General features: G+C 36.6%; 1 protein-coding gene across 8 annotated transcripts in view; it reads left to right on the top strand.

Annotated features, from left to right (window-relative positions):
- Positions 1-12,104: 12,104 nt before the first annotated feature.
- Positions 12,105-26,040, top strand: part of LOC139135755 (orphan steroid hormone receptor 2-like) — a 28,600-nt gene continuing 14,664 nt past the window's right edge. For all 8 annotated transcript variants that reach the window (XM_070703436.1, XM_070703435.1, XM_070703432.1 and 5 more), the window contains exon 1: positions 12,105-12,214. The gene's annotated coding sequence lies outside the window, so the exon portion shown is untranslated. The remainder of the gene's footprint in view (positions 12,215-26,040) is intronic.

The following is a 26,040-nucleotide window of genomic DNA, read 5'->3' as shown; positions in this document are numbered from 1 at the left end:
GATCAATTAAAATCATCTCACAAATCGAAGAGCATCACACCATTCTATAATAGATAATGAAAACATCTTTTTGTCCGTCATCTGTATTCATCCTGTGGATTAATTTTAGTTAAAGTGCAGACTATATTTTCCTTGATTTGAAAGCTTCCTGGAAAGTCCTCAAAATGGGGTTCTGGAAAGTCCTAGAAAATTGATACACCACGCATGATTTTCAAAAATCACAAAATGAGTGGTCATGATATCATATAATGAAATGTAAAGTGACGTTTCATAAAAATGATCTGTTGAAAATGGTATTATGGACCTCAAGAGGTCCTTGATTTGTAAGTGACTGTGAGTGTATGGAAGCTGTAAGGGTCATTTTCACTCTGTTGAAAGACTGCTGTTGAAATGTTCATCTAGACCACAGAACATAAAGCTATATATCCAGTCCAGGGGCTAATATTGTCATCTTGATAAGTTTGATTAATTTAAATATTTATGCCATTTTATTCAAATGCTGACTTAAGTCACTAACCATTGTTTATAGGGTCTACAATCCAAGTTAAAAGTCTAACCACTTTGTTGAAAAAAATAACAGCAAAGTTATTGTTAAATGGTAGGTCTTTGGTTTTGCTTGTGACATTCAAGTGTCATCTTTGTAGTTTGCATTTTTCAATTTCATTGAGTTGAGTAACTTTTTGTCATTGAAACCAATTTACCATATGACTGGCCAGTGTCAGCCCTATTAACATGATGAAAGAGTTTCATGCTAATTGTAATGTTTCACAGACATTAAGATGTATGAGATAATCTTTAACAATGAAATGTTGCTTTGATAGTCCCCGCAGACAAAGTCCAGGGGGACTTACTGATTTTGTTCGGACATGTGCGTGCATCCATGCAGATATCTCAGACATACCCTTGTCAATTTCTTTTAAACCTTTCACAAGGATAATACACTATGGCATACATATTGGCGTCAATTGGTTTTGTGATGTAATCCAATATGTGCAGCTATTTTGTTTCCAGTTTTTTCATGTTTACAGCTATTATGCATATGTGCCTTGACTGATGTCATTCTATTTAGCTCAAGGACAATACACTCTGAATAACACATGTGTGCATCAAATGATTTTACAATACAATCCAACATGGCTGCCACATGGCCAGTTTTTGTTTTGAATTTTTTCATGTCCAAAGCTGTTACTCAGACATTCCTTAACTGATTTCTTTTTAATTTGGCACAAGGGTGAAACTATGACTTACATATGCGATGGAATTATTTTATGACACAATCCAATATGCAGGAGAATTTCTCAGAATTTGATAATGAATCTTCCTGAATCTCTTCCTGACTTATATATTGGGCTCTGTCTGTCCATGCAGTCTCAGCCATGCCTTGGTCAATTTCTTTCAAATATAGCAAAACAAGATAAAACACTATAGCACAAGGATTAAGCCACTACATAGACATGTTGGTTGCCGGGCACCAATTTTGTTCTGATTTTTCCAGAAAAATGATGGTCAATTTGTTTTGCGATATGATCCAAAATGGCTTACAGGTGGCTATTTTGTTTTCATTTTTTCATGTAAAGCCATTACTCGGACATGCTGTGAGTGTACAAATACACAGAGATTACATACACACGTAGAATTATTTCAATAAAATAAACCCACCAAATATAGCTACTAGATGCCCATTCTGTTTCTGATTTTTATGTCTCAAACCACTACACATAGACATGTTGGTTGCCAGGCAGCCATTTTTTGCTCACGTGTGTGAACACACGTGAGCATATGGTTTAGCCATGTCTGTCTGTCTGTGTGTCTGTATCCCCATTATCTCAAAAACGGCTGAACGTATTTCAGTCAAATTTGGTAGACATCTTCAGAATTCAAATGGCTAGAACTGAAAAGGTTTTGGTGGGCGTGGCTTGCATATTAATGAAGTTATCACAGTTTTAATTTTTGTGATACATGGTAGTCTATGGGAAGCATGATGACCATGGTTTCTGGACATCTCGACCCATAACCAACTCGACCCCAGTCAACTCGACCAGCTACCAACCTAACCCTGGTTAGACCTTATAGCCTTGCTCCTTCATGCCAAATATCAAAGTCACAGGTCTTGCCGATTTTGAGAAAAAGATTTTTAAAGTATTATTTTTCTGATTTTTCTATGACCTACCTCCCTATACCTATGCAGCTAAGCTATGGCAATGGCTTATTCTGGCCTATGTTAAAGTCCAAGACAGCCAGCGTCTATTGGACAATGGCCAGTAGGGGACCAAATTGCTCTCCACAATTTTGGGGATTCCACTTGACCTTTGACCTTGGCATCTTCCTGCAACTCATTTATTATGTGCATTTCTAATTCTGAGCTAGCCAATAGAGCTAGAGGTCTGATTTTTGGTATATAGGGATAACTTAGCAATACAAATTTTTGACAAAATGTCATGTGATCTCGATGACCTTTGACCTTAAATATGAGTATATGTCCATAACTCAGTAACCACAAGTGCTACACCCTTCATATTTGGTATGATGGGAGACCTTATGACATCACATCCTGTACCTCATTAATTATGTGCATATCTAATTCTGAGCCAGCCAATAGAGCTAGAGGTCTGATTTTGGTATATAGGGATAACTTAGCAATACAATTTTTTGACAAAATGTCATGTGACCTCGATGACCTTTGACCTCAAATATACATATATGGCCATAACTAAGTAACCACAAGTGCTACACCCTTCATATTTGGTATGATGGGAGACCTTATGACATCACATCCTGTACCTTATTAATTATGCGGCATATCTAATTCTGAGCCAGCCAATAGAGCTAGAGGTCTGATTTTTGGTATATAGGTATAACTTAGCAATACAATTTTTTTGACAAAATGTCATGTGACCCCGATGACCTTTGACCTCAAATATACATATATGGCTATAACTAAGTAACCCCAAGTGCTACACCCTTCATATTTGGTATGATGGGAGACCTTATGACACCACATCCTGTACCTCATTAATTATGCGCATATCTAATTCTGAGCCAGCCAATAGAGCTAGAGGTCTGATTTTTGGTATATAGGGATAACTTAGCAATACAATTTTTTTTGACAAAATGTCATGTGACCTCGATGACCTTTGACCTCAAATATACATATATGGCCATAACTAAGTAACCACAAGTGCTACACCCTTCATATTTGGTATGATGGGAGACCTTATGACGTCACATCCTGTACCTTATTAATTATGCGCATATCTAATTCTGAGCCAGCCAATAGAGCTAGAGGTCTGATTTTTGGTATATAGGTATAACTTAGCAATACAATTTTTTTGACAAAATGTCATGTGACCCCGATGACCTTTGACCTCAAATATACATATATGGCCATAACTAAGTAACCCCAAGTGCTACACCCTTCATATTTGGTATGATGGGAGACCTTATGACTCCACATCCTGTACCTCATTAATTATGCGCATATCTAATTCTGAGCCAGCCAATAGAGCTAGAGGTCTGATTTTTGGTATATAGGGATAACTTAGCAATACAATTTTTTTGACAAAATGTCATGTGACCCCGATGACCTTTGACCTCAAATATACATATATGGCCATAACTGAGTAACTTTAAGTGCTACACCCTCCATATTTGGTATGATGGGAGACCTTATGACATCACATCCTGTACCTAATTAATTATGCACATATCTAATTCTGAGCCAGCCAATAGAGCTAGAGGTCTGATTTTAATCAAGTTAGGTAAGGATTTGAAGGGATATATCAGCAGTGGGAACCATTAAGGGGTGACATGAAAGATATTTGCTAATTTGCATATTTAATGAACTTTCCTAATTAGGGATATATATCTAAATTAACTTGATTTTAGTCATTGAAACTTGCTATATACATCAAAGATACTGTGATATAACATTATTGAAAGTCAAAAGACATTTTTACTTCAGCCAATTCCTAATTTGCATATTAAATGAATTTTCATACTTAGGGATATTCATCTGAATTGACTTGATCAAAATTGATGTAACTTGCTATGTACATTTCAGACACTGTAATACAATATTATTGAAAGTCATTAAGCATTTTCTCTTCAGCCAATTCCTAATTTGCATGTTTAATGAACTTTCCTAATTAGAGATATATATCTGAATTGACTTGACCAAAGTTGACAAAACTTGCTACATATATTGCAGATACCATGATACAACATTATTGACAATCATTAAGCATTTTTACTTAAGTCAATTCCTAATTTACATATTTAATGAACTTTGCTTATTAGGGATATATACTGGGATTTACTTGATCAAAGTTGGCAAAACATGACAACTTTGATGATTATACCTGGTTAAAACAATATCGAAAGTCATTTCACATTTTCATGTCAGCTAATTTACAATTTGCATATCTAATGAGCTTTCACAGCTCGGCATATATGGCTTGAAAGACTTGGCCAACGGTAATTACACTTGCTATGTAAAATGGTGATACAATGACAGCAGTCAAAGAACTTAATATTTTTATTTCAGCTAATTACATATCTGTATACTTCATGACCTTTATGAATTAATCGGCGGTGATTATTGTTCATTATGTTGATCATAATACTTTCAATGAAGTTGCAAACATGTGGCAAAGGTTCAAATTTACACATAACTGTATGAAACACGTGAGCATTTTCAGTTCATATCTGGTATTCTGATTTTTTGACAAAAATGAATGAAAAATTACAGGTATGAAAAAAAATTACCGTACAATTACAGGTATGAAATAAAAATTGCAGGTATAAAATAAAAATTACAGATATGAAATACAATAATTACAGATATGAAATTAAAAAATTACTCATTTTGCCTCATTAACGAGACACCTGACCATGACATACATGTGGATGTCTAATGTTTTCAGCACTGTAATCTATTATGGTTGCCAGGCAGCCACTTTGTTCTGATTTTTCCATGTTTAAAGCCATTACTCACACATGCTTGGACAAATTTATTTGAACTTGGCACAAGGACAACTACAACACATGACGTATCAATGTCAATTTCTTCATGATGCAATCTATATATGGCTGCCAAGTGGCCATTTTGTGCACTTTTTTCACACCTACTCTTATAAGATATAGCCACAGTATTACTTACATTTGTACTTGGTACATCAATAGTTCAGCCACACATCAATACAAGGTCAATACTCTCAACCCATTTCCAGATATGCTTTGACCTATTTCCCTTCAACATTATTTCTGCCAATGGTTTCCAAACTTATCAACCAAGTGGGGACTGTGTCATTTACAATGTCTTGTTTATTGATAATTATTTCAGAGAAACAACTATAAATTTAGAGAGTGCAGTTGAACCTATCAAGGTCATCTTTGTAACCTTCCTGCTTAAGCACCTTTCAGCCATGTGCTATGATTTACCTTATCCCAACCAAGTTCATTGCATTGGCTGTACATACCAGTATATCTCACACACACCTACATACCTTGCATGTATGTCAAGCTAGTGTAGAATTTCTGTCAGGTCAGCTCTCTTCAGATATTCAGATATTGTTCAGCTGCATTCCCTGGTACATGTATGCAACTATAAGATACATTGCTTTCTGAGACATGAAAGTTTCAATTTAAGGTAGAACGCACCTCGGGGGACAGATATTCGGACTCTCAACTTTTACAGTTCTCTTCTGATATACCGCATGTGGGGTTCATTTTAAAGCTCTTGGTGAAAGAAAACTTTTCACCGGCTTAGTTTTTTGAAATTCGAAAATTTTTATTTTTCGCCGTAGAGTTAACACAGGGATGGCGGCCATTTTGAATTTCTAATATCGGTAAATCTTGGGTTATTTGTTTCTCCAGTACCAAAATTTGCACGGTGACCCCCTATTTTTATTCTTGATTTTGAAAGAGAATGATTGAAAGATTCCTTGAGGAAAGTTAGAGCAAAAGTTTAAGTCTTTCACTTTCGAGGTGCATATTACCTTAAGGTAGAACGCACCTCGGGGGACAGATATTTGGACTCTCAAACTTAGACCATACTATTTTGGTCAACCTCCTGTGGGGGCTCATTTTGAAGCTCAATGAGTAAAAATTTCCACCTGCTCATTTTTTGGAAAATTGAATACTTAATGTTCCCCGATAGTGTTGACTTAGGGAGGTTGGCCAATTTGAATTTCAAGTGTCAGGAAATATTGGTAATTTCTTTCTCCAGAACCAAATTTTGCATTTTTAATCTTCATTTTGAAAGGGAAGGGTTTAAAGTTTCATGAGTTTTAATTTTGAGGCACAAACTACTGTTATTTTAATTTGTTATCATTTAACAGTACTGGTAATTCTTTGTCAAACAGTTAATGAATTTTTTGAGTTGATAATTAGTAATTTCTAAACTGGGAAAGGAGTAAATAAACTGAGACTCTTAGTAATTTAAGTATCTTGTTTCATTGATTAAAAAAAACAACCAGAGAAATGGCGTAGAGTTATCATGGAATGATATTTTGCAACTACTCGTCTGTACACAGAAGTTATGGATGTCACACATCACTTGCACAGGATACTGTTCATGTGCTGGTAATTCTTAAAAACACACAAATTTGTCTCGCTGCACCCATATTCAGTATCGATGATAAAAGCGGATCGATGGGTACTTTTTCTGTGGCGACAATTGCTATACGAGGTGAAGTCCGTGTAACAAAGTCTGTGGTAAAACAAAGGCATAATCGTGTGGGTTTTTCTGAATTGGATGGCGCTTCACGTCTCAGGAAACACGAATGCTTTATAATATATCGCCTACATAAAATTTTAGCCTACAATTAATGGCACGGGACGATGCAAAAGTAGAGCCTGATTTAATAATAGAACGTCCGTCAATTGTTGTTTATTGGTAAACAAAGAATGTCGAAGGAAGGGAAAATAAACAGACGGGGAAGGGGTCTTTGGTTCTTACAAGGTATTTGTTGTATGGGGTTAATCCCCATCACCGATAAGGCCAAATGGGGATACAGGCATCTCCACGGGCATCTCCAGCTAAAACGGCCAGTTAGAACATGGAAGTATACTTCCCATAGTTTGAACATGCCAAAATCTAATAAATCATAGACAGTACTCACTTCTACTGTCTCTATGGGCTCGGTCCCTCCACAAACTGGGTAAATCAGTCTAAATCCAATTCGGAAATGAAAACGTCCCGGTGTTCATGATTTCATTCTTACGGTATCGTGAGTATGGCGAGGGCCTATGGTTAGGGCGAGTCTCAAAACCCGGACCGAGACGAGTCGAGACGAGACCGAAATGACCCCTCAGGCCAGGCGTTGTAAATACATCATATCTACAACACTACAGGAAGCTTGCAGTTTGTTGAGAGTGTCAAAGATCGATGCACAAAGCAAGAGATAGCACAATCAACGATTGGAACAAGTGAAAAAAGATTTGTTTAGGTTTTTCAACTTGAATTCAAGGCGAGCTCGAAACATGCAAACTACGACGTCGCATTGTGGCCTAAGTGATAAGCGCCAGATTCAGATTGTACTCAGATATCTACTGTGAATTCAAAATAGGCATTACCTTGTATTGGAAACATACATACAGGAGATTTAAGTAATCACTTTTTAGAAATTAGATTTACCATTTATAAACACATTATAGGAAAGTTAACTGAGAGCTCATATGTTTACTTAATTATTACAGTGGCTCTGCACCATTTTTCCACATTGCCGATAGTACATGTATATTAACGTTATGTGTGGAATCTGAGGCAGCCTCAGATTAAGATTCAGATTCGGAGAGCTATGTAACCACTGACTTGTACCCATGTAAAGAGAATGTACGAAAATGAACAAGCATAAGTCGATGGTAGGAGTGGGATATCACTTCTTTGACTAACTAAGACAGAAGTGGAACAACGTCCTTTACAGAATATGACAATGAAATGACAGTGTTTTAATTACGAAAGACACTCCTGTTCAGATCACCAAGATCACACCTGTTTCGAGCTCGCCTTGAACTCAAGTTGAAAAACCTCAACAGATCTTTTTTCACTTGTTCCAATCGTTGATTGTGCTATCTCTTGCTTTGTGCATCGATCTTTGACACTCTCAACAAACTGCAAGCTTTCTGTAGTGTTGTAGATATGATGTATTTACAACGCCTGGCCCAAGGGGTCATTTTGGTCTCGTCTCGACTCGTCTCGGTCCGGGTTTTGAGACTCGCCCCATGGTTAGCTATGCTGGGGGTTTTCTTCTTACGTCCTGATTTTGACTTCGACGACATTTCGCCCCACCTCTACAATAAGTCGTCGAAAGTCGGGACGTAAAAAGACCGAAAACTAGTCAGAAAACCGCAACAGCTATGGCCCCACATCAAGGCGGGGTGTGGGGGAGGGGGTGGGGTGGGTGGGTTGGTGCGGCATTTAAATTTTCTCGTGAGATTCTGAGAGGTAAAATAGCTATAGCCTTTCAGTACACGAACTTACTGCAGAAATGTCTGTTGTACATCATGTTTCCCAACAATACTGTCTGGCCATCTGTTTCGCGCCAGGATCGTGAATTATTAATAACACACATCACGTGATGATTATCATATGACTAGTGGTTTTTAGTCATTACATTCCCAGCTTCCCCGATATCCTTAACTTTGTCTCGAATTAATGACATCGTGCTTTACCACCGGTACCACCATAGATCTACTCTTTTCTAGAATCTATGCCGCCATGCATTACATATAATAACACTTATATTAAAATGGTCGAATGCCTGTTGTTTAATGTTCGACGGGTATCTCAAAGCATAATTGTATGAGCATGAACGATAACAGGAGCAGCTAGTCCGCCCATGTAAACCGTCAGTCACACTGGTGCTCTTTTCATTACCCAGCAGTGTGTACACGAACTGCTGATATGCTTGAATCTTCTCCCTTTCCAACATTTCTGAATGCGTGTGTGATACACTTTTACATCTATTCAACAGTATTAAGCCGTTTAATTGTTAAATCGCTTTGCGGTTCAGTTTTAAAAAATACACCTGTTTTTTAAAAGTATACATCACTGCCGGGTTTCAATTTAATTTTACAAACGAACAATTTTTTAATATTGGAATATGTAGTCTGCGAAATCATGGGCCGTTATTATTTTAATTTCTCACGAAGGGATTAAGATTCGAGATCAACACTTCATATCCACAGTAAATTGAATCGAATCCTTTTGTAATCAACTGTTTCAATTCTAACTAACTTTTTGTTATATGTTTGTTAATAATGACTGTATTTCTGAAAAATCTATACCTACCGTGATACAAAATAATAGGCCCCTATTGTAGACTAACCTTGAAACTGAATCAGTGTTACTTCTCACAATGTAGTTACTTGTTCGATCTATACATAGACCCAGAATATGATCTATATATAGAAATGCGCTTCTTTGGCCCCCGAAAACAGGTGCGGCGAAGTACGTGACCACGACAGGTGTACATCGATATTGCGGTCATGACGTTTTCCCGAAGGCCACACACACGTTGTCAATGTAAGGGCGCCGGGGGGGCTTAGCTACAGGTAAGGCAACAGGTGGTTTGATGAGTTCCGTTTCATCAATTTGCTTTTCGTCAAATCAAAATCGTGACTATCTCACTACTTCATTTCTCATGGGCCTTTTTCAAAATTATTCCATTTTTTGTGCAACTATCCATACATTTATAACTCAACATTCCTAGGTTAGACAAGTCTCCCGATACAAAATTTCAAGAGTAAGAACATGTGAATTCACTGAAAAAAACTGTGCCGTATTTTATATATAGGTATCATGACATCAACAAAAAAGTGTCCCATAATATAATTACATCATGTTCAATAAATGGCATTTTTCTCGATGTGTGTCTCTTTGGCTACGCCAGCAATGGCGGAGCATGCACAACAGAGTACATTCAGTGTTTGAAATCTAAGAGGCGTTCACTCGAAAGTTATCGGCCGGGGCACATGCGATTGTGGTGCGATACACCGCGAAGGCCACTGTTAGTAGAGATGCTTTCTAATGTTCTTGGCTTCTGGGCTTTACAGAGCCGTCGCTGTGTATCGATTGTTCTTTACTCTAGACACAAGTTTTTGACTACAATTTTGGGCACTTTGCCGTATACCCAAACACTCAGAGGATTGAGTCTAACATTGAAAACGAAAGATTACATACTTCAGCGAATTTTCACTATCGATACAACTTTTGGTGCAAACGATTACAATGTAAACGCCTTTCCTTTCCGACAAATGAGTGTCGGACTGTGAGGGCGCAAAGAGCCATTTTCCATTATCACCACCAGCGTAAAGTGTCTCGGTGTCGCCCGCTCCTCTCGGGACTTTCCGGGTTTCGTGTTTGCCCTTCAACGTTGTTTATTTCGATGCATTTAAAATGACGGATTATATGCTACTATAGAAAAGAGAAAGTGGTCAGAAGATGACGATGACAAATTTTTACGAGACTGTTACCTCCGATATAGTCTGTCATTGAGTCAAGAGAAATATGATAATTGTAACGGGGATTGTATCTTTCATCATTTGTAATGTTTTTACACCTAGGAAGATCGCGAAGAGCTACAGTTATTGTTACCATGGTTGTATGCAGCCTTCACTTGAAAAGCGAGCAGGGTAATGTCAGCTGTAACGGTCTGTCTATGAATTGTGTTCCCCTTCTGCCCTTGTACTACTTTATCGCACGGCCATTCCACCAAGTTGAGGTGAAGAGATCCTGTTTTTTCACGGATAAAACTAATCAAAACTTTTTCCGCGTGTGTGTATTTGCTCTGTATCGATTCCACATTTGATTTCTATCAGTAACAGACCAAATACTAATAATGTATCGAGCTGCCTGATAAACACCTGTTAATTGACTAATCAGGGATTAAGTTGATAAGTTATACTGACAGTGTCCCCGGCCTGTGGCCCAACGAATCACGATTCGTAGACTTGCCCTATCCTGTGGGCATAACAGGGTATGAAGAATAAACTCAGCAGACTGTCACATTGATTGAGAGCAATATACTCATGGCAGACTAGATGTAGGAACGAGTCATGTTGGTTTATGTTCATTCTATGTATTTCCGTAGGCCCTGAATGCAAGTATTGTGAAGTGTTAATGATTTTAAGGAACACCTCTTTTTTGAATATGGTTTTGACTTATGCCATATCGATATTTATCCATATATATATATATATATATATATATATATATATATATATATATATATATATATATATATATATATATCCATATTTGCTTTTCAATAATAGACTGATAAAGGGAAAGATAGAACGAGAATAATACTAATCAAATTATGTTCAGCATCATTTATTGGTATTTTACCGACTTGTTTTCAGCTGATAGTAACAGTATCTTTTCAAGCAAGACGCTTGGAAACCATGTCATGTGCTATGACTGTGATCTGCGTTTCTTGTCTACCAAAACGGCACAAACGTGAGTTTCCTTTCTTCATGCCGAAATTATCTTGAAACGTAGCCTATTTGTCTCTTCATTGGTGCCTTCATCCATTTTTTGTCTGCCCTTTAGTGTGTTTTTCTACAAGCATGTTTGTGTTGCATGTATAGTTTTGTTCTTGCTACACTGCAATAAAAAAGTGATTAAAGTTATTAAAATGCATTCCATGCAGAACAGCTGTTATAACCTGTGGTAAAGAGATCATTAGTTCAGCTTATTAGTTGAACCACAATAGTCCTGATAGTCGGTAGATTCCTTAATCATTTTCTTTGTTTCCAAACAGTAGTTTGTAAGACGGTGGCTAAAACTGCTTTACATCTAGGTTAAAAGATTGGTGCAATCCAGGCCTGGTGCAATCCGTCCGTTTTTAAATGACAGGATAAGAAAATCGCCAGAGATTGACGTGGCCGACTTCTTTCTCAGGTGCGTTTTCGAATTATTGGAGGCCCAAAAGCAGCGTATAAAACGCAGATTTGATAATTCTTACGGTGATGATTTTAAAAAAGTAAAATACAAAAGAAAGAAAGCAAGAGCTTGTTGTCCGGGTTACGGGTGATTTGAATGTGGCGCCCAAATATAAGCCAATCATGTAGTTCGCTCAGTAATTAGTCCATGACGTCATATACAACCAATCAGCAACCCGAATAAATTTGCATGTATCCAGGCAGGTCACGAACTCTGACCTTTGTAGCTGTTCTGCAGGCACGTTTTCTTTGAAAAATAGACGAAAAGGTAAGAAAAAATCATATTATTTGGCTACCATTTCGTTCATTGATTGTTCTAGCGACGTACTGACCACATGTAAGGTATGTAAGTCCAAAGATCGCCCCAAATATTTGATTCGTTTGAAGCGGTGTTGTTTCACTTCCAAAGCGTCTGAATGCTCAGAGAAGTGTGTGCATTTTCAACCAGACGCTTTGAATTTTCAGTGTTTTTTCAAGAATATTTACGAGATTAAATGGCCATTTTTCGCGATTATGAATACAATGATCGGAATAAAAATTTATTTAATAGTAGATTCTCTCATAACTGGCGCAATTTCCCAGTCATTTTGCCATGTTATTGATGTTTTTTAACCCATGACCTTTGTGTGGTTGTTGTTGCAGAATGACCCCTTCGCGCCAAAATGGCCCTGTACGCCATCGGCCGCGTCTTTCCTTTTCGCGAGTTTCAGGCTTTACTCAGCCTGTCTTAGTATATTTATGCTAAAATCACATCCGATGCCACCTGTTGTTCATTATAAAATGCAGATTTGATACACTTCGGGCGTCGACGAACGGTAAAATCCATATTGAGGCGTGTATTTTTCCATGCTGACGTTTCACTGTGTTCCAATATGGCTACTGACAGTCTGTGAAACCACACAACAGTCGGCCATTACTGTTCGACGCGCTTGGTGCGCAATGCATTATTCCAGCGTTTTCTACCCATTATTGCCATTCTTAGAGCAAGTCGTGCCAAACAGTAGCCGATTTCTGTCCCAAAACGGATCGCCCCATGTTATTTTTTCAGAATAAACAACGAAAAGTTACCATGGCAATTACTAGTGGAAAGGTTTCAGGTCATAAATTGGCCCCAATTTGAATATTCTCCATTTTGTCTGAGTTGGGGCGCTGAAGGAATATCCATGAATGATGCGAGACCAGAGACTTTCCTACGAGTCATTTTCATGTTACACACATTTAGCATGCATCGTGGCTATTTTAAATTCAGAACAGTCCTAAACTTAAGAAAAACCATGAATTTGCTACCCAAGAGGATTTACCTAATGATGCAGCTGGTAAAACTATCAACACACCTACATGTAAATTACACATGGGAAGTTTTAGATATACCACTTAACTGTGCACACTTGCAGATATACTTCTGGATAAAAAAAAATTATTGACAGTTTAGGGAATTTTGCAAATCGTTGTCTTCTATATTTTGAATTTTGTAGGTGAACAACTCAAAATACAAGGTGATTATTGTCAAAAATATTATTCGTAAATTTGCTGTATATTGTGATTTGGGTCAATTTGTCATTTTAACATTTTAAAAATTGTTTAATTTTATCACACGCAAATGTAGTAATGTAACCTTTCAATTCTTGTGAGAATGATACTGTTGAACTTTTCAAATGATACTTTTGATTTATATTCGGTGTAGACTGCAGTCATTTTTCTGTGTTTTTCCAAAAATATATATAATTTAGCATTGGAAATTGTTTTGGGTCCAATTATCAAACAAAGTCTTGATTTGAATTAATAATAAAATTTGGGTGGTGGACCACATAAAGCATTCAAAAGCAATGAACTATCATCAAATTTGTTGTGACCAGTTCTAGCATGTTTGCCAGTAGTTTAGGATTTGCTTCAATGAATTTCCTGTAGTAGTGCTTCTTTACAGAATTAATTTGCTGTGGTAATTCTTCAAGTGCTCCCTGACAGCTTCCAGTGTATGAAAAGAGCATCAGAGGTGAAAGGTCATCACCAGTCAACCGTGCCAATACCATTGCTTCATGCAGTTTATTTTGGTTGTCATCATACTAATTACAAAATGGACTCTTAAAACCTGCTAGGTTGGCAGCAAGAATGATTTTCCTTCATCTTCTTATTATAACTCAATGACAGAAAGGAAGAGGACATATCAAGTTTGTCGAGCATTGCTTCTGTGCTATAAAAGACACTAGCAGTGTATCCAGTGTCCAGACCTGCCAATGGGCAAGGCAAATCTGGGCATGTCTGAGTCTGATCTTTGTGTATCATTCAAACAGGTTGTTGTGTCTTTGGTTTTCTCAGAAGAGGTGGTTTCTTTCTCAAGTCTGTCATTGTTTGAAATCAGCAAGAATTTTTCACCATTCCTGTGCTTTGTTGATATTTCATTTGTTCATCACTGTGATGTCAAAGCGAGATGATAATCCAACTGTTGTCTCATTGCTATCAAACTGTTAAGATTAATGAACTTTCTTGAAGTCGATTTAGGGAGTCTTTGAAATGTCCATGTGTATGCTTTTCACCAACTATACATTTTAATGGTTTGTCAACTTAGGTTAGAGACTGAAATTTTAACATTATCATGAGCTAAAAATAAATAGTAATGAAAATTAGGAATTTAGCTCAGAGACTTGATCCACTCAGACAGTAAATTCAAAGTTTGCACTAATTTTTGTTATTCTAAAGTGTCAAAATTTTTTGAGACCTGTTGAGGTCTATCACTTGCAGCCTTTTTCAGGATTTTCAACTTCTTTCCTGAAAAGAGTCAATATAGAATTAATGAGTGGGGATTTTGCAGAAGAGTGTCAAGCATTTAGGTGAATGTACATGAAGTAGAGATGATCACCAGCTCAGTGTGAAAAATGTCATCTCATGTAGTTCAAGATCAGCAGCCAAGGTGTTTCTTCTCTTTCATTTTATACTATGAAATCGTGTTAGAATCTATTGATGTGTTACAGCAATGCGGAGAAAGAGGAAAAGAAATAAAAGCCACATTTTATGGCAGATTTTGATTGCTGGAGTAACATTTTATCAGAACGGCTTTTGTGTACCACACTCTATTGATTGATACAAGTTGATTTCTATTTCCAAGAAAAGGGGATACCAGTTATGTAAGCTAGGAAAGGACTGTGACATATTAGTGTACTCCACTCTGAACTATGTCAAACAATTCCTAAGTATCCAGCAAAAAGCAAATATCTGCTCCACTGTCAGTTGGATTGCTGTTTTGTAAATGATACCTGGATAGTTTCAGACCTATAATTCTTTTACAAAATACTGTGAAGGTCCTGTGTCCATCCCAAAATGTTATATATACATACATACATTTAATGAAATAAAGTTCATTGTGAAGGCCCACTGTCCATCTGTATATGTTGAATAGACTTCTTGCTGAAAAATGGAACCAATAGCTTGTTTTTTTGATAAATCTAAGACAATTTGGTTCATTTACTCTAACAACTATTGAATCTTTTTATTAGCAAATTAAAGGTTGCAGCAGACTGGAGCAAAAGTTTGGAAATTGAAGTTCTGTGACCAGTTATCACCCAACATTGGTGTAGCTCAATAAAATATAGAAAACATGTAGTAAACCTAACGGTATCTGTTGATTGTGAGGAAACTTGCACAGATATTTTCAGAACAAAAAGTCTAAATGGCATTCAAGCACTGCCACTGACACTTTTTCAAATGGCAAGTGGAGATGAAAATATCATGTTATGCAGTACCAAAGTGATTTTAAAATACGTGCCATTTATTACATTTCCATGTAAATGATGCTGCTAGAATAATTTTGATGTCACTTCTTTGAAAGGAAAAAATTGTTTCCCTTTTATTGCTGGCTTTGTCTCCATTGACAGCAAGGTGGGTGAAAATTGTACTACACAGTCACTGCTTACAGGCACAGGGGTGGTTTTCACATTGGTATCAAGGGTTGTTGTAACTCTGTATTGGTTCTCAGGCTGCGTTCAAATCCTGTTTGTAAACTGATTTTACATACCAGTACAGATATTTATGCAAGCGCTTTGCTCAATAATACTGTCCTTTACGAACATGTTCGTGTTATGTTTCCGAAGATCTGAATTCTAGATAACAAAATGTGTAACATGTGCTGCTAAACGCCCATACAGTGTATCTTTTCTACAAGGAGGGAACAGTCCTTTTTTACTGTGTTGTATATAAGGGTTACATGAGATTATTTACTAGTATTTACGTGTCTGATAATTGACAGTGTCATCATATGCATCATAATTGCATTAGCACACAGTACATTTGTAGAGATTTATGCTGATTCATACTTGACATTTGCCAGTATTTCTTTAATATTTTACAAAGTAAAGAAATTGTCTTTTTTTTACACAGTGCACATATGTCATGTCATGCAAACATTGTTTTTCACATACCACTCGTTTTGTTTGTTTACCACAGTGTTTATAGTACGAGGCACAAACTCAAATTAATTCAATAGCTTGAGGGAAATACTGGCCTGTGAATGTCGTGGAAATCCAGTTGGCTTTGTGAGAATAAACGGAAGATTGAGATGCATAAAATACAGTTCTCCCCTCGCATTGTGATGCCATTCTTTACAATTACAGCGGATGTAGCGTTTGTCCAAGGCTGAGCAAATAGCCATGGGTGTATAGAAGTGTCATGGCTGCTCTCATGAATTTTTCGAAACTTAGGCCAGAGCTATTCTGAGTGAGTGTGACACTGCAAAAAGAAAGGATAGAGGGAAGTGGCCATTGATTTGGTCAGGAACACCTACCTCTGACATCCCACCCAAACCCTTCAGGGCAACTAGTGATATTTCTTATCAAAGTGTTATAATTAGTCTCTGCCAAGATGCGAGTGCCCGTGGTGCATAGTTTTGTTGTTTTGGTCGTCCATGAGGGTCGTGTCATAGTGTGAAGGTTTACAACCCTTGACCTTGACTGCTAGGTGACTCTAAACAGCTGTATGTAAGGTACAGTGTGTCATCTTGAAGGTCAAAGGTTATTATGAAGCCCCAGTGATGGAAACATTCAGTTTATTGTATTTGTGTCAGTGTTTTTGCTAAGATTTTGTAAGATACATACTTTGTATTGGAACTGTGGTACCATTTCTGTTGTTTACTTTAGTGATAGTACTGATGTATAACCAAGAAAACATTCAATTTGGTAACGAGACAGGGAAACCCTGGTATCACACCTAACAAAAACATTAGTTCATCAATAATTCGTCCCATTATAGCTTATAAACTTGTCTGACAGATTTACACTTATCAGTTTTAGAAATTCTCTTGCCAACATTAGTGATTTTGGCTAAGATATACAAACTTTGCTTGTTCACAAGAAAGGTTAGAGAATCATATTTGTGATCAAAATATGCTGTTCACACGGGATGTTTTGGTATATTTTTCATATTACCAGTAAAAGACAAATAAAATGAACACATATCACAATAACTTGTACATCTTTGCATGTGGCCAATGATGGAAATTGAGATCTGAAAATTGGGATATACAGTACAATGTATGTATTGACAAGAATAACTTATTGTAGCTTGATGTAGTGAACAGATCATTTTTATCACCACAGTGTTTTTCTTTTCATAGCTGTAAATGTGAATACTATGTACTGGCCAATTCTTGTCATGAAATATCCCTTTGCCATAATTTATCCTGTGTACGTGTCAGCAGTACAATAGCTGACAAACATTTGCTGGTTCAGCCAGTAATTTTAGAAACTTCCTTTTAGTATTGTACACCAGAGACCATCATGTATAAATATATCAAGTGTAGACAGCACCAATTTCCGTACACTATATATAACTACTTTAACTTCACCTTAGTTTTTATTCTCTTACTTCAGAAAGCATTCATTCCGTACAATGCTGCCATGTACTTCTGTGTGATGTAGGTCAGCAGACATCTGTTATGTTGTGTCATTTATTCATAGAATTCATGTCTTGTAGCTTTTCTAAGTTCCTTTCATATAACCTTGCATTGAAAAGTGTACTTTAGCTATTTTTTATGAATGATATAAAAAGTTGATGTTTTTTGAGATAATGAGACGTGGTGGTGATGAAGTCATGGAAACACCTTGTAGGTACGTGAAGCGAAACAATGAAAATGAATTTCAATTTTAAAAGTCTTCATATACAGTACCTAACCACAAGGGGGGATCAGTGCATAGTGACATGGCACTTCCACCACGCAGTAAAATAGTACTTTTGCCAAAACACAGCATATGTATTCCTTAAATGCAGTCCATCATAGTAATAATTTGATCATGTTAGCCTAAGAATATTTTTATCTATTCTTTTTCGTCTCAGAACACGTCAGGATTGGTGCCCAAAATGAATCCTTTTCAATGGAACCCAGCACTCTGAATCACTTCCAGCAACCCTGAATGATCTGTTGCATTACATTGCTTGTCCATGTATCTGTTTTTTCTGTCTTGAATATTCCTCCATACCCTTGGATACCCATCTTTGCAAAATGCATCTCGTAGGAAACTACGATTATATACTATACCGTGATGTTTGTAAATATAAAATGCCCTTAGATACACATACAGAACCAGCACACAAAGACACATATATAATAAATGAATGGGTATGTGCTCATAAACTCCTGATATTTTATGTATATATACTCACCCAGATGGCTGGTTTGAGACCAAGTATAAACCTATCAATGCCCATCTCTATTTCCATATGCATGGGTTAACTGTACCATTGCATCAAAGGAGGTTGTAGGAGAGTCTGTGAAGGGAAAGATGCTTGTCACGTATTGGTAGATTAAATAAGTCTTCCAATCTGTTACCCCATCATCAAACAATGTACTTTTAACTGTAACTACAGTACCATGGAACCCTTTGTTATTGTAGAAACAACAAAGCCTTCTACAGAAAGCAAAATGCTCTTCTTTTTACATGGTATCAGTATAATGTTTAGATCCAATTTAAATCAATGCTCAATGTGCAATCTTTCAATTCTACTACATTGATGGGTAGAATAATATAACAGTGGTACCTAGATGAGACTCAAGCAAGGAAACAACTTTACACTGGATGATTTTCCAATGTCCATAAAAACATTTTTAGTAATCTATGAATGTTTGTGTACAGTAAATGTAATGCCAGATGCCATAAAGTACATATGTTCTGATATCAGATTTGACTATCTTTAGTATTTCATGATTATAAATTATATACAGCTCATCTACAAATGTGACAGTGGCCTGTTAGTTATCAAATTACTGTCAATCCACCAGTGTCAGGACAACATGAAAATAAATAGGAGACGTTGGCATTGTGAGTGAGCATATTTTGACAAAATGCAACAACAGACAAACTACAGACACTAAAGTGTATCTCATGGATAGCAATGGGAAATGCAGTGTTTGCGACAGCGATGAAGAAAATGAACTAGTGAAATGTGTAAGATACAAAATATGTGTGATGGTAGAATTTATAATTGTCATTTTTTATTTATAACACTGTAATTGTCATGGGTCATTGTGTCATGCAAATGCAAAATGTTTAAAAACAGATAGTGAGCGGTAACACGTTTTCAAAGCACAACTTGTCATACCAAATTTAATGGCACGCACCTCAATGGCTCTTCTTGTGTGATATTAACCATTTGCATGGCGTAAATCTTGTTGTCCTTCAAAAGTTTTATCAGATGAGCCTATGCCTTTATGACAGAATTCAATAGTTTCACCTTTGAAAGATTGAAATGAACTGAAAAGGGAAATGTTTCTCCAAAAAATGAGTTAATGAAGCACAATGCATGTGCATGTATGAATGTCAATGTTACACAGAATCAATCTCATCATCAAAGTTTGGTAGGATTGCAGACTTTGCAAGAACAGGAAAGGATTCAAAAGAGGTTGTGTATTATTCTGTGTACTGTACACATGTTTATTTCTTTGAAATTCAAAAGTTCAAAGTTGGTTCAACCCACATGTCTACTAATGTGTATGTATTGGTTTTGTTTTTCCTTTTGGCTTAGAAAAATGTTCAGAGGAGATGAAATTTTTAATGTTACAGGGATAAACAGACCATTTCATTGATGTATGTACGTGTCTGTTGAATGTGACTGTTAGAAGATTGTTTCAAAAGATTGATTTGTCCACTGTTAAAAATTACTTATATGATTTCACAACTTGTGTATGGATGAATCTGGTAGGATCATAAAATGATGATAGAAAATTTTGCCCATTCAGTTTTTGTCAGGATAATCAGATTACTAGACGGACCCCAATATATCATGTTATCTCTGACTGTCCCTTCATTATTATAAAAACACTGCTGACTAGTTTTTTTAATAAACTCCAATATGGATTCAGTGCAGCCATATTGTTTGTTTAATGAACCGTACTATGGACATGCAACCATTACATTTTTAGAGATTACTTTAAAAACACTGTAACACGTGTTGTTCTGTGGTATTGTTCAGAGTGATGGTACATGTAAGGATTCTATGAATCAGTTTTGTGATGTAGTCCAGCATTGGTGTTGGATAGCCATTTTGATGTTTTACATTCTCTTTTATGCAAGCAAAGACCTTGCATGCTGATACAGCCTTTGAAGACGCTTCATCAGGATGCAGTGTTGCGTTACTACTTTGAACATCATTTGTGATACAATCCAGTATGGCTGCCTCTTTTCCAAGTTTTTTTTGGGTATTTTCAGTGTCCATACTTTAGTAACAACTGTAGCGATGGCTAAATCAGCATTTTCAAACCTTACTCAGACTACAGCACTGACATAAGACTCACATACTGTTTTCTGCATTTTCCTTTGTTCTGTTATACAGAGCTGATGGTCCATAGCAGCCTATATATATTTTACATAGTACTGTTCTCTGGATCTTTCCTTGCGTTCCAATAATTATGTGTATGAACATACTCGGATAACAAATCTTTGTTACATGGAGCACTTATAGTAATGCAAAAATGGAGTTGTGTGTGTACACTCCCGGTGGTCTATTTCAAAATGTGCTCAAAATGTCTCTGCCAGTCCGAATGTGTGCAAATACAATGCATAACATCTTGGAAATCAGTTAAGCTTTTTTAACTTTTATGCTGAGCTGTTTAAAAAATTCGAAATTATACGAAGACAGCCATTGTAGAAAAGAAGAACTCTGTAGCATCTGACCTTTCCCGCATTAACAATCTTTTCTGTTTCTATATGTTTACATGTATATTCAGTCCTATTGACAGAAAATTTTGTGTATAATGTTTTGCACAGGCATAGAGGTTTTAGTAGGGCGTAAATCTGTAACATTGACTTCACAGTATTTTTTGTGTGGATGTTGAATTCATCTGTCGTTGTCATCAGAGGAACTTTGTCATCTTTGTTGAAGAGATACGTGTATGATTTATGCATGAATTGCGGAGCTGGGTTCTCTTATGTTTACCAACCTTTCAAGTGCATGAAATGTGTAGACCGTCATTGTAACACGTCCGCTTTCCTTGCCTGGGTTGGAATAATTACATCATATCTGAGTAGTTGGTGGCCTGGTTGATGGTAGTAAATATTGTGTGTTCTTTTAATCTCCATGTTTCAATATTCGAGCATTTATTTTGATTTTCATGTTTGATAAAGAAGATATGCTGTTGTTGCAGTAACTGTACCCCTAGAGATGTGTACCATTCAGATCAACAGCATTGGTTTTATTAATTGTAATCGCTTTCTTTGCATGTGCAAACATGTAAGCAATACCATACAATACACATATTTATTTTTCAGCAATGGCCTGTATTCCGTATTTTTAATATATTTAAAGTGAGGATCTACAGCAGCAAATTCATGCAGCAATTGGTGAGCAATTCAAAATGCCCGTAGTTGCAGCCCATTGGTAAAATAAATGTAACTTTTTATGTCTCCTCCCATGATGGCAATAAATCTAAGATGAATATCTTGTTTTCCAAACTGAAAATTATAATAGGTGCTTGAAAACTGAATCATGGAGATTCAAAGAGCAAACGGTCTTCAAATCAGTGTTTCAAATTTCGAGCAACTATTTTAATTTTCAGTTTGGTAAACAAGATATGTTATTAACATTACTGCAGTATCCATACCCCGTACAGATGTGTACTTCAATAAATATTGCATGAATTTATCAGTAACTTGATCAAAATCTAACTGTGTGCATTAAAAATTACAGTAAACACTGCCAGCTGTGTAATTTTTTTCAGTGCATACCTACACCAGTGAACTTTATCTAAAGTTTAATCTACGTGTACACATAGACCCTTTGCAAAAAAATATTACTCTTTCCCAATGCAGCATGCATAGAAATAATGTGACCCATTTTAAAAATGATATTGCAAGAAATATGAATAGGTTTTGTATTTGTTATTTATCTCTGGTCGCCATGGACACAACTGGGTATTTTAGGGCAATGTTAACAAATGGCAGACCAGTTTGTGTGTACTGTAAATATTAAGTGATATTCATTATGATATGATATAAAAATTGTGGCGGTAAATTTCAGTTCACAAAAATTCTGTCATGCTGGGTCGCTGATGTATAAAAGTACATCAGAATTTATAGCTTATGGTGAAATCACGAAAACCATGTCAAAATAGTGAGATGTTATTTATCTAGTCTTATCTGTGGTATCTCTTTCAATAATTTTCAGATTTGCCTTCCATCTGTTTCATATTACATGTACCAGCAGTCCAGCACATCATCATGTGTCCTGACACACAATATATCTTTTCTAGTGCAGCGACATATAACTTGTAAAATGATGTGATTTTGAAGATTTAGTATTCTAAGTAAACTTCGCCTATGATCAGATGTTGATAGATGATAGCATAAATCAGTTTTTGCTCAGAAATAGTATGCCATACATGCATATTACATTTTTTATACAAACAGAAATCCAAGCTAGGCAGGATGTGTGTCTTATGTGGGCAGCATGAATTTTCAATAAAAATTCTCAAAAGCGGAAATCGGTGACATGCAAATAATGTAACATTTATTTTCCAGGTGGGAATTAATTTTTCCTTGCCAATTGATCATATGCTGCAAATTTTTGGCCTTGTCTTCCTGCTGATGAGAGATTGCTCTGTGAATACCATACTTTGCACCAGATTTTCTACAGCTCAGAAAACTAGTCAGCCATGGCATCAGAGATATGGTATTCACTGAACTTCCTGCATCCTAGTATTAGTGCAAAATACAGAATACTGAAAGCCAATTCATTTCCTCTTATGTCTGATGTAGGTAGCAAAATAATGAATTGAGTGTGAATTTGATATTTGTAATTTATGTTGTATTTATGTTTTGAGTAATATCAGTACTGTTAGACTTAATATGGCACACTTATGTATAAGAGCTTTTTATTACTCATGTTCTTTCCATAGTTGTAAGTGCTTGCATTGACGTAGGTCTAACATGATCACATCTAGAAATTTTCCAGTGAAATATGTCTTCAATTGACCTAGAGCTAAGAGTGTTGTGCAGACAGTCTTTTGCACTTTACAGTCTTGTAATAAATTATTCGACTTTGACTTGAAAAAGTGCATACATATATATATATACATGTACAGTACATGATCAGTTTCCCTGCGTAAGCGGAAGAATTAATTTATGAAGTTATTTGATATAATGAGGAAAGCCCAGGGTATCTCGAAATTTTAGTCCCACGGACACCGTCCGGGGGGACTTATAGGTTTGGTCATGTCCGTGCGTGTGTGCGTCCGTGCGTGCGTGCGTGCGTGCGTGTGTGCGTGCGTCCGTCCGTTCACGCAGATATCTCAGAGATGCAAGAAGCGATTTCATTCAAACTTGGTACAAGGATTACTTCATATGTCATACAGATGCACGTCAATTTGTTTTGTGATACGATCCAATATGGCCGCCAGGCGGCCATTTTATTACGATTTTTTCATGTACAGAGCCATAACTCAGACATGTTTCAACCGATTTTATTCAAAGTTGGTACAATGACATTGACCAATGTCATAGATATGCACGTCGATTTGTTTTGTGATACGATCCAATATGGCCGCCAGGCGGCCATTTTATTACGATTTTTTCATGTACAGAGCCATAACTCAGACATGTTTCTACCAATTTTATTCAAAGTTGGTACAAGGACATTGACCAATGTCATAGATATGCACGTCATTTTGTTTTGTGATACGATCCAATATGGCCGCCAGGCGGCCATTTTATTACGATTTTTTCATGTACAGAGCCAGATCTCAGACATGTTGCAACCGATTTTATTCAAAGTTGGTACAAGGACATTGACCAATGTCATAGATATGCACGTCATTTTGTTTTGTGATACGATCCAATATGGCCGCCAGGCGGCCATTTTATTACGATTTTTCATGTACAGAGCCATAACTCAGACATGTTTCAACCGATTTTATTCAAAGTTGGTACAAGGACATTGACCAATGTCATAGATATGCATGTCGATTTGTTTTGTGATATGATCCAATATGGCCGCCAGGCGGCCATTTTATTACAATATTTTCATATACAGTGCCATAACTCAGACATGTTTTAACCGATTTTATTCAAAGTTGGTACAAGGACATTGACCTATGTCTTACGTATGTACATCAATTTGTTATGTGATACGATCCAATATGGCCGCTAGGCAGCCATTTTATTACGATATTTTCATGTACAGAGCAATAACTCAGACATGTTTCAACGGATTTTATTCAAAGTTGGTACAAGGAGATTGACTAATGTCATACATATGCATGTCAATTTGTTATGTGATACGATCCAATATGGCTGCCTTGCGGCCATTTTATTACGATTTTTTCCTGTCGAGGGCCATAATACTCTAAGGCATATCTTAACCGATTTTATTCAAAGTTGATACAAGGACATTAACCTATGTCATACATATGTATGTCAATTTGTTTCTTGATATGATCCAATATGGCTGCATGGCAGCCATTTTGTTACAATTTTTCGTGTCCTTAGCCAAAAACTTGGGCATGTCTCAATTAATGAAGAGGACTCTATCCTCTTAGGACATGTAATCAAAGTACCCATTAACAAGTGGGGACTGTGTCATCAACGATGACTTGTTTTTGTCAAATGTTTGGAGAAAACATGTCTATGCTGTTTTTAGGCCGAGGGACAGTGATTTCACTGCACTATGATTTCAGTGGACAAAGTTACATGTTCTTGACAATGTTTTTCAAATTTTGAGAAGTCAGTCGTACTTGTCATTACCTTGACAGATGTCCAATGTAGCAATGAAGCACCCACAATGATATTTGCTGACAGAAAATTTAATTAAACTTATCACATAATTGCCAGGTGAGCACCAGAAATATATGCTAAGGTGCTGAATGCTTAGCTGGTAAAAACCACGATCCGTAGCTTACACCTGAGTTCCATCATAGTATGCACCAATGCGAGAAGCTAGTGTTTTTCAATCTTTTTATGCACAACAAAAATGCAAAACAGCAATGACTATTTTTACAAGAAAATTTGGCCACAACATACTTTCATAGTTGTCCAGGGCAAAACTTTTGGCCTTACACCAGGTTCTTCAAGTTGTAATATCACACAATATCAAGGATTTAACCCTTCAACCTTGTTGCAGAAGTACATGTAACAACTTCCCTTGTATGTGGGTGACTCCTAATCTGACAGTGGAGAGGGTCATGAATGAGAGAATACAGGCAAGGTCCAGGGACCACAATACAGGGCAGGGGGCCCTTTGTTTTCAAACAAAATTCAGGCAACTTCCGTTTTCAGACAATGTTATGGTAGTGGGCTGGAGTATATTATTTCGTTAATTGTGTTCCTTGTATTTTGTATCAATCATCAGGGGGTCTTATTCATGGTACTATGCTGACATCATGACTTCGGTTTGTTTTCTTTCCTGGTCAATTCACCACACAGGTGCTCTGACGCCACGGCAGGCGCTTAGTGTAGAAAGAGGGTGTCACTTCTGTTGCTACACAGTCAAGTGCCTGTGATACAGCGTAGAATTCTCAATACATGTGTGGACATGACTAACACAGCGTGGACTTCTAATATATGCAATGAATTATGTTTATGGTCTTGATAATTGCTTCTCTTTTTGAATGATTGAGATCTC

The sequence above is a fragment of the Ptychodera flava genome, chromosome 6, assembly GCF_041260155.1.
Source record: "Ptychodera flava strain L36383 chromosome 6, AS_Pfla_20210202, whole genome shotgun sequence".
NCBI classification, from domain to species: Eukaryota; Metazoa; Hemichordata; class Enteropneusta; family Ptychoderidae; genus Ptychodera; species Ptychodera flava.
This window is presented reverse-complemented; position numbering and strand designations above follow the sequence as displayed.